This window comes from Gekko japonicus, unplaced genomic scaffold (assembly GCF_001447785.1).
Source record: "Gekko japonicus isolate JY-2015 unplaced genomic scaffold, Gekko_japonicus_V1.1 scaffold375, whole genome shotgun sequence".
Taxonomy (NCBI): Eukaryota; Metazoa; Chordata; class Lepidosauria; order Squamata; family Gekkonidae; genus Gekko; species Gekko japonicus.
This window is the reverse complement of record NW_015173134.1, coordinates 271,365-285,849: the sequence shown is the minus strand read 5'-3', so window position 1 is coordinate 285,849 and position 14,485 is coordinate 271,365.

The following is a 14,485-nucleotide window of genomic DNA, read 5'->3' as shown; positions in this document are numbered from 1 at the left end:
ACAGGCAGCCGTCAGAACAAGTAGAATTCCATATAGTTGATGATCACTTCCTTTCTAGGTACCACTTAGCCACTAATGATGAAGACATCAAAGGGCGCTGAATATTTGCATTTTATAATTAAGGCTTTCTCCTGCTGCAAGCCAACAGTCCACATTCTCTTGTTCAATTACTTCAGGAATTATTTTTAACCCGGGCTAAAAGGATATTAAAATATGTAAAATACCTTATCTGTAGTTCTAGGGAAGGGGTGCAGCCACTTCTTCCTAGGGGTTGTGCTCTGCAACCAACCGGGCAGTTGTGGAGAGGCAGGCAGAGGAATTAGCATGCTCATACCCACTCTGCCTCCCCATGCAGAGAGTCAGCACATAGGAAGGTTGTCTATATTGGGAAGTGGACACTGACTGATGGAGAACTCCCACACAGACACTGAGACAGCACTACCTCAGTGTGAACCCAAGACAAAAAATAAGGCTCAGTCCCATACAGGCCTTGATGGAGAAATAGAAACTAACCTTTGCAGGCACACTTCAGGCTATGCACACCCGCATCTATCTCACTCGTCAGGTGGTACCAAACTCTCCTCCATCCTGTCAGTTTCCCCTGCTGTTCTATACTGTACACCAACCTTTTCTTCAACGAGAGCCTCTTTGGAGTAGTGAACAATAACCCAAGGTACTTCCTGTCACCCCGGCCGTTTGGTCCTGGAAAACAGAACACGGACTAGGAAAAACACCACAAATGAAGCTATCAGCTAAGCAGCACAGAATAAATTCCTACAAAATGAAATCAATTAAAAAGCCTTGAGCAGATCTTTTTTGAGGTGTTTTCCTGGGTCTTTTAGGGAATGCAGAAACTAATCTGTAGCAACCAGAGAGTTGCTTGGGGGGGGGACTGCTGTAACCAGTGAACTATTCCAGCCCTAGAGCCCCCCCCCCCATCCCACAGGCCTTTTCCTTCTCCCACTGGTCTCTGATTCAAAAGCTGACTAGCCAAACTCACCTGCTTCTTTTGGGTTTGAGCTGCCGCTAGACAGACCTGCCCCTGCCCCCCACCCTCTGTCTCCTCCCTGCCTGCCATGATGTGGCAGGGGGGTTCCCCCCCCCCCCCCACAATCGTGCTGTGCCAGCTTCAACAAAACAAGCAGCAAGCCTGGCAAAATGTTCTGAGGGAGGATATCAAGGTTAAGACCCCGCAGTAGCACAATACGGGGAAAGAGAGTCTGTCCCCCTAACTATTTTACCTGCAATTTCGTTGCTGTTGTTCATATAGATTTCCCCCAGTGTGCAGGAAGCACTGAGTAAAACACCCACTGCCATCTCTTATGTATCATTCCCAATAGCAAAGCTGCTACTCCCGTTTGTGTGTGTGTGTGTGTTTTTTTCTTAATCCTGGCCTCAATGATCCACCACGCTGGTGGACTTTGCCAGCTGTTTTGTTCAGTTCAGTGTTGCTTCAGCCTCATGCTGCTCTTGCTGTCAAAGTCTGAAAGAAATTAATTGTCCGAGAGTCAGGTTTGGGGAAGCTGGAAGTGGGGGGTTGCAGAGCTTTTCTTCAAGCCAATTCTGAGATTTAAACGATTCTGAAAGAGAACTTCCGGAGGGGTGACAGAAAGAGGCCAAAAATACCAAAAGTGAAACTGGGGATCTAAATTATTGTCTAATTCTCCTATACAGGAGCCCTGAAATAAATTGTTTGTTCATATTAAAAATAAAATCTGGAGCCATTCGCAGGAATTGGGGACACCCCCTTGTGCAAAGAGAACCTTTTTCTCCTATTAGGTTTCCTTTGGATACACCCCTGTGCTGTGAAAGTGAGTTTCAGTATAAACACAATAAAATCATCAATAGGATCTCTTTCCTTTATCCAATTTTGTCCCTCCTTCCTCCAAGGCACTTAAGGCAGCTTATGATTCACCCTCCCTCACTCCATCCTCACAACAGTCATCCTCAGAGAAAATGACTAGCCCAAGGTCACCTAATGATTTCATAGCTGTGTAGAGATTTGGCCATAGGCACAGGTCTCCCCACTTCTGATTCCGCATTATACCACACTGTCTGTACTTAATGTAGAGTAGTTGCTTGTAAACCACTAGAATGTGTTCATAGACATGGGATTGATCAGTATGTTGATTATTCCCATTCCTTAATGTTCAAGGGCGAGGTGGATTACTGATCCATGGTCAAGGTTATGACTATGGATTAGTAAAGTAAAGGTAAAGGTTCCTTTGCTCGAAAGCCAGTCTAATCCGACTCTAGGGTTGCGGTGCTCATCTCCGTTTCAAAGCCGAAGAGCCAGCGCTGTCCAAAGACATTTCTGTGGTCATGTGGCCAACATGACTAAACACCAAGGCGCACGGAACGCTGTTACCTTCCCACCGAAGTGGTACCTATTTATCTACTTGCAATTTCTTGCTTTCGAACTGCTAGGTTGGCAGGAGCTGGAACTAGAGACGGGCGCTCACTCCATCATGCGGCACACTCGGGTCTTGAACTGCTGAACTACCGACCTTCCACAGCCTGCAGTTCAGCGTCTTAACCACTTGAGCCACCACAGCTCCTTGACTATGGATTATTCTGTATTAATTACAACATGATGAATAGAGGTTATGTATCCCATATGCTCTACAGCTCTAAAACCATTAGGGCAAGAATGTTTGTTTGTTTTTCAACTAGCCCAAGAAAGCAATGTTTGCCAGGAACAACAGGAAGAGCATAATTCCTTGTGCAAACAATCACTGAGAGAAAATTTCTAACCTCTGTCTTTTGAGGGCTTTTCATCTGACATTGGTCTATATAGTTATACCATGCAGTTGTATAAGGACACATTTTGCAGAAAAGACAAGCCTTCCTCTAGGGACCCAAAGCTGACAGAAAGAAAAGTCTACTGACTCCAATTATTGTGCGAATCAGCAGTGGCATTGGGCGTGTTTCCATTGTTATGCTCCCCTCATGTAAAAAACCAAGGATACATGTATAATATGTGAGAAGCCTTAATGGGGATGAGGAGAAAATACCTACACTGCTTGCTGTACCTTGCAGAGAAACAAATCATACAAGAGAAAGACGCAGGGGATAAAGTTCAACCGGAGGGTTTTGTTCAGCAGTGAGCATTTGTTATAATGAACCTAATGATGTAGCCGCAAAAATATTATAATGAAAATTCGGGGTGGCATGACTGATCACAGATCACTGCCCTCCAGGAATGTTCATGCTCCCCAAATTAAAAAGTGAAACAGTAGCTCTTGTATGGAGTATCTAATGAGATAAGAAATAAAATATAAAACAGAAGGGCACCTTTGAGTCATCTAGTTTTTACAACATATTATAGGTTGGTATCCTTTTTAGGTACAAAAAACCCCACAGCCTGAAGTCTCCCTGAATTTTTATTCATGAACTTTGGAAAGAATCGGGAAGTTCATTTTGTTTATTTTAATAAAAGCTCAGGAGTATGAGTCACTTTAATTCTGGATAGGCCAAAAGTTCTTCAGGGAATACAGGAAGGGTAGTTAATATAATCTGTGACATCATTTGTTGTCCCTCAAGGTGCTGCTTCTTTGGGGGCAACGTCATATTTCCCCAACACCGTATGTGAGAAAATCCTCCTCAGATGGTAAATGATGCAGTTGCAAGAACGTTATCTGAGATAACCTGCTGCCATTTCTTTACCATTTTCAATAGAAGCCCTTTGCTGTGATCCTCACCTTCTGAAATGAAGCCCCATCTCAGTGGTGGCACCATGACTTTGTAGTTCATTCCTCAGTAAAGTCTGTTTGGTACCTTCATTGTTGGTTGTCATGTGCCAGCTGACGTTATTTTATTTTAGGTTGTGTTTAGTTAGGTTGGTTTCGGGCCTTCTGTAATTAAATCTTACCTGATTGCAAACTGGCATATTATTTTTAAATTGCTTGGGGGGAAAGGGGGATATAGCTAGACTGCCCTGACCTGCAAGCTCCAGGCTAGCCTGATCTTGACAGATCCTGGAAGCAAAGCAGGGTTGGCCCTGGTTAGTAATTGGATAGGAGACGACCCAAGGGATAGCAAGGTCACTAGGCCAAGACAGGCAATGACAAACCACCTCTGAACATCTTTTACCTTGAAAACCCCATGAGGTCGCCATAAGTCAGCTGTGGCTTAACAGCAAAAATGGGTGGGGGGGAGAGATAGATGATTCTGGCTTTCAAGTAATATTTCTATTCTGGATTATTGAACAAAGGTCAGGCACAAGCCTAGTGATGGTTAGGGGTTACCAGCTTCTAGATGGGGCCTGGAGTTCTCCTACATTTACTACTGATCTCCATCCACAGATTTCCTGGAGGAAATGGCAGGTTTGGAGGGAAGAATGTATGCCATTATATCACCATTGAGATCCCTCCTCCAGCTCTGGCCCAAAATCTCCAGGAATTTCCCAAGCCAAATTTGACAAATTTAAGGGGAAAGGTACCCTTTACCAGGGCCTAGAGGTTCAGAGGCACCTGCCCAGGCATAAAGCTAGTTACTTTGGTAAAGTTATGTAGTTTCAGAAATAAAAGAGAGACATTTTCGTTATGGGTCATGTATAAAATGACATTATGTTCGAGATAGAGAGAGAGATGAGGACAGACATATGTTACAAGTTTGTACCAAGCCAAGGAATACAATGCTAGTGCCCAGAGCAAAGGCTAAAATGGCATAGTGCCACATATTCAGAAGTTGTCTAAATGACCCCTGCATGGCACAAAATGATAGATGGTTTTCCAACTGACAGAGGACTGTGCAAGTTTCCAAACTTAAAGAAACAGCTATCCAGAAACCATGATCCCCATTCCTCTTCTTAGGAGAAATTCAGTATTGTCCAAGATGATGAATGCACTGAATAGATGAGTCAGACAATTTACATTTTTAAAAAAGAACACTCCATTTACTTCTTTGTTTTGAACATAATTGACAAAAGAGAACACAGATCATAATATCATGGCCTCTCGACACAGGTTCTAGAGAGGACAGTCAATGAAGTTAATTGGTGCAGACATAAGAGAAATCATGTCATCATCTTGAATGCACTCTCTCAGAAGCAAGATTGCTTATCATAAAAGTTATCCGCGCTGAACACTTTCCACCCTATGATGAAATTCTGTTCAAGACACCCATCTTTGGGGGGGGGATCTGATTAATCAACCATTTCACTTGATATATTAAGCATCTTAGCTCCAAAATATGAGGAGGAGGAGGAGGAGATTGGATTTATACCCCACCCTTCACTCGGAGTCCCAGAGCGGCTTACAAACTCCTTTCTCTTTCTCAGCCTTAGTGAGGAAGGATACTGAAAGAAGAGGAGGAGGAGGAGGAGATTATTGGATTTACACCTCACCCTTCACTACCCGGAGTCTCAGAGTGGTTTACAATCCCTTTCCCTTCCCCTCCCCACAACAGACACCCTGTGTGGTAGGTGGGGCCAAGAGAGCTCTTTTGAGAACTGCTCATAAGAGAACAGGTCTGAAAGAACTTATGACTGACCCAAGGTCACACCAGCAGCTGTATGTGGAGGAGTGAGAAATCAAACCGGTTCTCCCAGATTAGAGTCTGTACTCTTAACCACTATACCAAAAGACTTTACATTTGCTTTTTTGAAGAAAAAGACAGCTGGCAGAATGTGAAAATAATAAGGATGTATAAGAATCTGGAGGCAAATCTTTTGGATTTTCTAGCCTGAAATATTATATTTTTGTCACAGGGAGACACTGCTTTCACTGATACACAATTTATATGGAATTTATCTTTATTTATTCATTTCATTTATAACCCTCCTTTCTCCCCAATGGGGACCCAAAGTAGTGTACATCATTCTCATCTCATATGTATTAGACGTATCATTTATACTTTTACTTCAACTTTATATATCATTTATATTTATAATTGTGCATATAATGCAAATGATGGTTTATTAATGCAGAACCTTTTGAAAAATGCATATATTTTAAAGAGCAAAAATGTTGGCAGAAGTGGAAATGGCACAAAGAATTATGGGTTCAAAAGAGGAACAAGATAAAAGAAGATATTTGTGGATTGACCACAGGGCTTGGTAATTTTGGAACTTCCAAGGGATGGATCCTGACAACTTTTCTGTTGGTGTAACAGGGAGAAGCGACTCCTAAAAAGGCTATCTCAGGACCTGCATGGACAAAAAAAGCTGTGGAAGAAAGGTTTGCCCTGAGGATCGGGAATCTGATGAGATCATCCCTCTTCCCTCTTGCCCCAGTAGAAAAAATGGTAGTGGCAGGCGAGAATTCTACCACTGAACCACCAATGCATGGTAGTGTCCAATTCAAGTCATTCCTAAACAGAAGCAGCATTTAGTGTAAACTGCTTAGAGTTGGATCCGACCATTCTTTTCTACTCGGTTGGGTCCCATGACTCCCCCTCGGCCAAATCTTCCTCCAACAGAGGAAGTGTTCCTTCAACAAAGAAAGGCTTCCTTTGACGAGAAGAAGTCTCTCTGCTGAGTCATAGGATCCAACCTTTGGGGAACTACTTGTCTGAGCTATACATCACATTCAGACACACACAGTTTAAATTCTGAGCATGACCCACGCATAGGGGTGGGGTCTAATTGGTAAACTTGAACAGGGCCTGAAAGTCAGGGGGCAGTACAAGGTGCTAGCTGAAATCATGATATTTTATATTTATTTAATTTCAGACATTTTTTCTTTCATGACTCATAAGATTGCATGTAGGGGATAGGATTCTATGTGTATAGAGGGGCTTGACCTACGAATTTGAGCTGGGTCTAGGGAAACTGTGATTGTGCCCGGTTCCCATACAGAGAGGAACCAGAACCTAAGCCTGTTCAGAAGCTCTGTCTTCAAACATGGGAGTTCCTTTTCGTAATCACTGGCACAAGTCTATGCAGGACTATTCACATGTGCTTTGCTTAACATCTGATTGGCAGCTGAATGGGTAGATGTTTCATGCAACATGTGAACTAGTTCTCAGGGGGAACTTCCGTACAGTATCATAGGAGGTTGCAATGCATCTTTTGAAGCGGCAAAGACCAAGCCTCATAGTAACCTTTTATGATTTGAGGGAATTGATTGTTTGGAGCCAGTGTAGTAGGCTTGCCATCCCCCTGATGGGGGCAGGGGTTCCCCCACTTTTGTGGGGCCCAGTCCGCCACCATCCAGCTGGCTGGCAGGGGGAGCCCCACCCCAAGCAGCCCCGTCCATGCCTGACATGCCCAGTGTGATGACGTTTGGGGAAAACTCTGTCCCCCCCAGATGCTAGTCCCCTATGCGATGCACCCTGCGTGATGATGTCACTTCTGGGTGATGTCATTGCAGTGTGCACACTTTGTGAGCACACCAGAAGACTCCAGGAAGTAGACTGGAGCCCCTCACCAGAACGCAGTAAGGACCTGGCAACCCTACAATGTTGTATAGGGAGTAGCATGTCAGTCTAGGATTGAAAAGAGTCCAGTGTTCCCTCTAAGCTGAGTTAGTGTGAGCTAGCTCACAGTTTTTTTAGCCTCCAGCTCACACATTTTTGTCTTAGCTCAGGAAGGATGGCTCCAGAGCAAACGAATTTATGCAGCAGCCAAATCGCTCGCTCACAACTTTAATGCCAGTAGCTCACAAAGCAGAATTTTTGCTCACAAAACTCCACAGCTTAGAGGGAGCATTGGAGGAGACCCAAGTTCAAATCCTCACTCTGGACCATACTTGACATTCCCGTGGCCACAGACTCATGGCTGTTTCAGCACTGGAAAATGTATTTTATTTATTTATTTATCTTATTTATACCCCACCCTCCCCGCTTTACAGCAGGCTCAGGGCGGCTTACAGTAGTGAATACGGTACAGTTAAAATCACATAAAATCTTCTAAGAACAGTTCAACAGTAAACAATCATAGTTTATAAGGATGGGAGTAGAATCCCTACCCCCGCACCACCCTGACTCAGGCACAAGACCTCCATCTTCATCAGATTCAGTTTCAGCCAACTCAGTCTAAGCCAACCATCCACAGCTTGTAATGCCCAGTCCAGGTCTTCCGGTCTGGAGCCAGACTGACGGCCCAACATCAGATAGAGCTGGGTGTCATCAGCGTACTGGTGACACCCCAGCCCATGCCTCCGGGCAATCTAGGCAAGGGGGCGCATATAGATGTTAAACAACATCGGGGAAAGCACAGCCCCTTGAGGCACTCCACAGTTCAGTGGGTGCCTCTTGGACTGCTGTTCCCCTAGTGCCACCCTTTGTCCCCAACCATGGGAAAAGGGAGCAAACCATTGCAGGGCAAGCCCCTGAATTCCAATGTCAGTGAGGCGGTGAATCAGTAGCTGATGGTCGACTGTGTCGTATGCTGCCAACAGGTCCAACAACATCGGTACCACCAAACCGCCCTGATCCAGATGCCTTTGGAGGTCATCCGTGAGGGCAACCAGTGCCGTCTCTGTCCCATGACCAGGGCAAAAGCCAGACTGGAAGGGATCTAAGATAGAAGCGTCATCCAAAAAGCTCTGTAGTTGAGTTGCCATTGCCCTCTCTATTAATTTGCCCAAATAGGGCAAATTGGAAACTGGCCAATAGTTGGCCAATTCAGCCAGATCCAAAGATGTTTTTTTCAACAGAGGGCGGACCACTGCCTCCTTGAGCACCCCAGGGAACTGTCCCTCTATGAGGGACATGTTGATAATCTCCCTCAAGGTGCCTTGTAACCCATCACGGCCAACTTTAATAAGCCATGACGGACACGGATCAAGGGAGCATGTGGTAGGGCAAACAGCTAGGAGCAGTTTGTCCATTTCCTTTAGGCTGAGTGGGCTGAAATGATCCAGAATTGGAATCGAAGGTGTGCATGGAGCCTCGAGCTCACTCATTGTTTCAAATGTGGCGGGGAGGTCGCAGCGGAGCGACAAGACTTTATCTGTGAAATAGCTCACAAATGCCTCGCAGCCTATGTCCAATTATCTAGCATTTGGTCTGCCTTGTGGCAGTATGGTTATAGACCGAATTGTTCTAAATAATTGGGCTGGGCATGAGGTCGCAGACGCAGTCGTGGCCGCATAGAACTCTCTCTTTGCAGCCTTGACAACCGTCTCATAGGCTCTCATAAACGTCCTATAAGATGCTCTTGTAGCTTCATCTCGAGTGCGACGCCACCGTCTCTAGCTGTCTCAGCTCTCGCTTCATAAGCCGCAGCTCCTGGGTAAACCAGGGAGCGAGCCGAGAGTGAGGGCATAGAGGGCATCAGGGAGCAATCTTGTCAATGGCTGCAGAGAATCAGCTATGCCAGTCTCCTACAAGCTCATCTAACGAGCTATCAGGGGGCATCGGATCGCGCAGAACCATCTGGAGCCGCACTGGGTCCATCTGACTCCGCAGGTGAGCTAAAATACGCTCGCCGCCTAAACAGGGTTGGAGTGGAACATTCAAGCGGGGCATGGTGGTCCAACCATGGGACTGCCAAAGCAGTAACCCAGTCCACTGTTACCCCAGCCACGAAGATCAAATCGAACGTGTGTTCAGCCCAGTGAGTGGGGGTTGTTACACATTGGGAGAGTCCTAGTGCCGCCATGGACGACACCTGGTCCACTGCCTGAGTGAAGGTTGCGTCATCAGCATGGACATTGAAATCACCCAGGACAATCAGTCTAGGGATGGCAGGCTATTGGCCGGTGTGCAAGGGGAAAAACAAGACACACAGAAACCCATTCTGGCTGCACTGCTGATCAGAATCAGCCTCTTGCAGCCATTTGAAATGGCTGAATTTGTCTCTAAAATAGAATTGGCAACCACAGGCAGAACTCACGGCTGCCATAATGTCTAATTTGGCCCTCTGTCATGAAGGTTTCTAGACCTCTGGCCACTCACTCAACTTAAATGATCTTGCAGAGCTGTTGAGAGGATGAAATAGCAGAGGGAAAGACATGTATGTCATTTGGAGGTTCTGAGGAAGGGTGGGATAAAAATGTAATAGACAGGAGATGGGGGTGGACTGTGTTCATCACCCTGAGCTCCTTGGAGGAAGTAGGGACTGGAATAATGGCTGCTGGCAGAATTGACTTGTGTGGGTGTGTTAAATGTCATCAAGTGGCTTCTGGCATAAGGCGACCCTCTGAATCCAAAACATCCTCTTGTTAACAGCCTTGCTCAGGTCTTGCAGACGAGTGGGACTTTCTTGCTTTCCCTTCCTGCTGTAGCCCACAGTGGAGGACTCTCCTCACAGTGGAGCCCCATAGACAGCACTGAGAGCCAAGTACCCTTCCACTGTGGGAGACAGACGGTGCAATACAGGCCATTAACGATGCACGTTTCATTTGCTGTTCACTGCAAACCCCTTTGGGTTTTCTGAAAGAAAAGTAACCATGGCCCCGGTCACACGGGCAGGAAACTGCAGAGGAGGAGCGTGGCTGTTTGCCCTGGGGCAAACTACTGCGCAGTTACGTGATCAGACCTCCTGTGGAGGTACCGTGGAGGTTCCATGGAGGTTCCATGGCAAGGGAGAGGTGCCGATCACAGGACAAGCCGGCGCGCAACGAAGAAGCGCGCGCCGCGGCAAACTGTTTTTTATTTTTGTGTACATGACAAATGCGCATGCTCCGTTGGGTGCACATGCGCATCCACAGAGACTTGGACAAAAAAAAACACCTTATTTGCAAGGGGACATGGGCGGGCGCCGGATGCCACCGGAAACGCGATCAGACGCCCGCCCTTGCCCCGCAGTTTCCGGAAACTAGTACCTCCAAGGTACTAGTTTTTTGCCACGCAGTTTCGGCTGGAAGCCTCGGTTGAGCCACGGGAGTGCTACGCTTCCCAGATGTGCTGGTGAGATCGCGCCCGGAAACTCCGGCTGTTTTCCGTCTCACTTGTGTGGCTTCTGTTACGTGTGACCGCAGCCCATGAGAGGCAGGCATACAAATAAACCTTTTATGAGCCACTCCTGTAGCTGAAGATTGTAAACTTGTTGGGCATTTATACTTATGAAACTTGGTAAAAGGCCATGAATATTAACAATGGCAGTAAAGAGCTGGGGGGGGGGAGCCCAGCAGCAGTGGAACAGTAGTTGGCATTCAGATCTTTTTAAGGGAACTTAGCTGTGGTGGTGATGGAAAGTGCCATCAAGTCACAGCTGATTTATGGGCGACCGACCCCCACTGGGTTCTCAAGGAAAGAGACGTTCAGAGGTGGTTTGCCATTCCCTGCCTCTGCGTTGTGACCCTGGACTTCCTCGGAGGTCTCCCATCCAAATGCTAACCAGGGCCGACCCTGCTTAGCTTCTGGGATCTGATGAGGTTGTGCTAGCCTGGGCCATCCAGGTCAAGGAAACTTGGTAGTACCCAGTGGATTTTTTTCTTATCTGTCATTCATGGGATTTTAAACATGGTTTCTTTGAACATCAGACCAACCAAAATGGCACACATGATTTTGACAGTTTCCCCATCCCAATTAGAAAAGTGCTTTACTGGGTAGCACAGGTTATTGGTTCAGAAATAGAAAACCCAAAGCCGTTGTGATCCTACAAAATGAGCCAAGCAGTTGTTTAGATCCCGGCCAGTTTCTTGTATCATCAAACTGAAAGTAATGTTTTAAAACCCATCACTTGTGTTGCCAGCCTCCAGGTAGTTGTTGGTCATCTGCTGTTACAACTGATCTCCAGGCAATAGAGTTCAGTTCACCTGGAGAAAATGGCCACTTTGGAAGGTGGACTGTATACCCCATTGAAGTCCCTCCTCTCCCCCAACCCTCCTCTCCTCAGGCTCCCCCCCCCCCAAATCTCCAGGTGTTTCCCAACTGGCAACCCTACCCATCACCCACATTCAAAGGAAGAAATGCATGCATCCTCTGCCCCCTTTTGAATGGGAGGGAGGAGGGAGGAAAGACTGGATTTTGCCTTTCCTTTTCCCCACCAAATGTAACTAAATCTACACGCATGTTAACCACCCCAGTGCCTGGAATGGGCTGTGAATCTTGGAGAAAATGTATATGCAGCAGGCTTTTGTATGTACACTTCTTGTTGGGCTGGGACTCCATCTCTTTCTGACTAAGTTGCCTAAGGATCTATGGAAGCATCGACCACACAGATATTTTTCCTAGCAATTTCCTTCCTGATTCTTCAGAGTCTTGCAAGCCACTCTAGAATGTGTGTGTTGGAGCCACAATTCTCATTCATGGCAGAGTTTGGTTACCAGACTTCTGCACAGGAAATACGGTGCGTTCGATAAAGATGACATGCTGCAGGCAAAAATATGCATCTACTTAAATGCACAGCTGGCTGATTAACAAAATTTACAACTGCTGTCAATGTGGCTGTTAAATCTAGGAAGAAGGGGGGAAATGGAGGCTAGAGTTAAATGTGTTAAGCCAAACAGGAAGAGGAAGAAGGAGCTACTTATTACAACAGAATGGAAAGTCTGGGCTTCTTCCTCATTTAAAAAAAAAAGTCCAGAGGATTTGATGAATCTCCCTCCTGCAGAGCACCTTGAGAGGCTGTCGTTCTTCTTGGACTGCTATAATGCAAAGCTGGAAGTGTCCCAAGGAAATGCGAGTCTTGTCCCAGGATGTTTATGGTGACCATAAGAAGCCAGCCAGGCAATGCCATAATAGCCTTGGGCTTCTCCTGGTCTTTTAGCAGGAATACAGTGTGTACCTGGGCTTATTTCCAAAGTAAGATGCACAAAGCTCAAGAATCTGCAAATCACATCCTTAGATATGGACATTTTTCTCCCTAATCTCAGTGGCTTTCGGAAACCTACCAATTTAAAAGAAGCAGGGGGAAAAGGAAGGTTAAGTAGAATACCTTCCCCCCCTTTTTGAGAGCCAGTGTGGTGTAGTGGTTAAGAGGAGTTAAATAGTGGTTAAGAGTGGTGGACTCTGATCCAGAAAACAGGGTTCAATTCTGCACTCCCCCGCTTGAAGCCTGCTGGGTGGACCTTGGGCTGGTCATATTTCTCTCTGATCTCTGTCAGCCCCATCTACTTCACAAGGTACCTGTTGCCAGGAGAGGAAGGAAAGGCGATTATAAGCTACTTTGAGACTTCTTCAGGTAGAGAAAGGTGGAGTATAAAGCACCAACTCTTCTTCTTCTGAATACTGGATGTATCTAGGCACCTGACCCAGGTATCTCTCTCAAGAGAAATTCTTGGTCTCATGCAGATGTCTGAAACAACCATTGGATGTATGGATATTGGGGTTGGTTTCTATGGGGTGGAAAGATACTCTGCACATGTTCAAGTCTTGGTGTTTTCTGTAGTTTGGCATATGTCTAAAATAGCATAAATCTTGAGCCTGAGGCAACATCAGGGGAAGGTCTTGGCCTTCATGCTCTGTTGTGGTCTCTCCACAACAGGATGCTACACTAGATGGACCATTGGTCTGATCCAGCAGGGCTTTTCTTATGTTCTAATCTAGAACCATCCTTGGTGCTTACTTAGTTGCAAGATAAATCCAATCCATTCTTTTGGCATTAAGCAGCACTGAAGTCCAAGTTTGATTCATAGTTACAAGGATGAATTTGTTTTCCATAATAAAATAACTGTTATGGCCAAACGAACTGAGGCAGGCAATGGCCAAAACTAAGTAATCTAGACAGACGTCTTGGGCACAAGTCAGCAAATCGAAATCACAATCGGATGCCACTGAAATCAACGTCGGTTTAAGCATTTGTCTTTGATTTTGTTACATTTCATTGCGATGGGGAAAACACAGTATGAGAAACATGGGGCTGTCATCCCAAGACAGCACTCCATTTCAGATTTCCACCCCTTCTGTAACTAAGAATGTAGTAAAATGCATGCCAGATGCATGACAACAGCTGTTTTAGTGTCCCTGCCAGCCAGTGATACAGAGGAAAGATGGTTGAAAGCTATGTGATCATTGTTACCTCTAAGGTCCTACTGGACTCGAATCTATAGTGATAATGTTACAATCGTTACAGAAGGTGAGAATTCAGCCCAGGGGCTGCCATTTTCATGGACCTTGTGGACCTTCAGCCCTCCTAACCTTTATTTTTTGGTACCTTTTTTCTGTGGGTTAGAATCCACCCATCCCTGATTCCAAGTGGGAAACTTAATCCTTCCAAATGGCTTAGTTCCATTTTTGGAAAGAAAGGTACTAAGAACACCTGGAAAAAGCAATGCTTGGATCCTCTGAAAGGTGGACTTGAAAACTTCTCTCAAAGGTTGCCCAGTGAATGCCGAAGGTTTTGTTGTTTCTAGTTTGTTGAGTTGTTAACTTACTGAGTTATGGCAGACTGATTCATTAGCCAGCTCAGTGAGTTATCACCCCAGGCACTCTGGATATGATTTCAGATGTCCTCATCTGCACATTAGTATTAGTCCTTCTCATTCTGACACTGATTAATTGCACACTACTGCCACCACAAAGAGGGGCTCGTATGCAATCAAGGCCATGGATATATTCATTCTGGGAGTCACAGTCGCAAAGCTGATGCATTACAAGTATTCCTTATGAACATGAAAGGGAGAGATGCAACAAAGAGGAGGACAAGGACCCA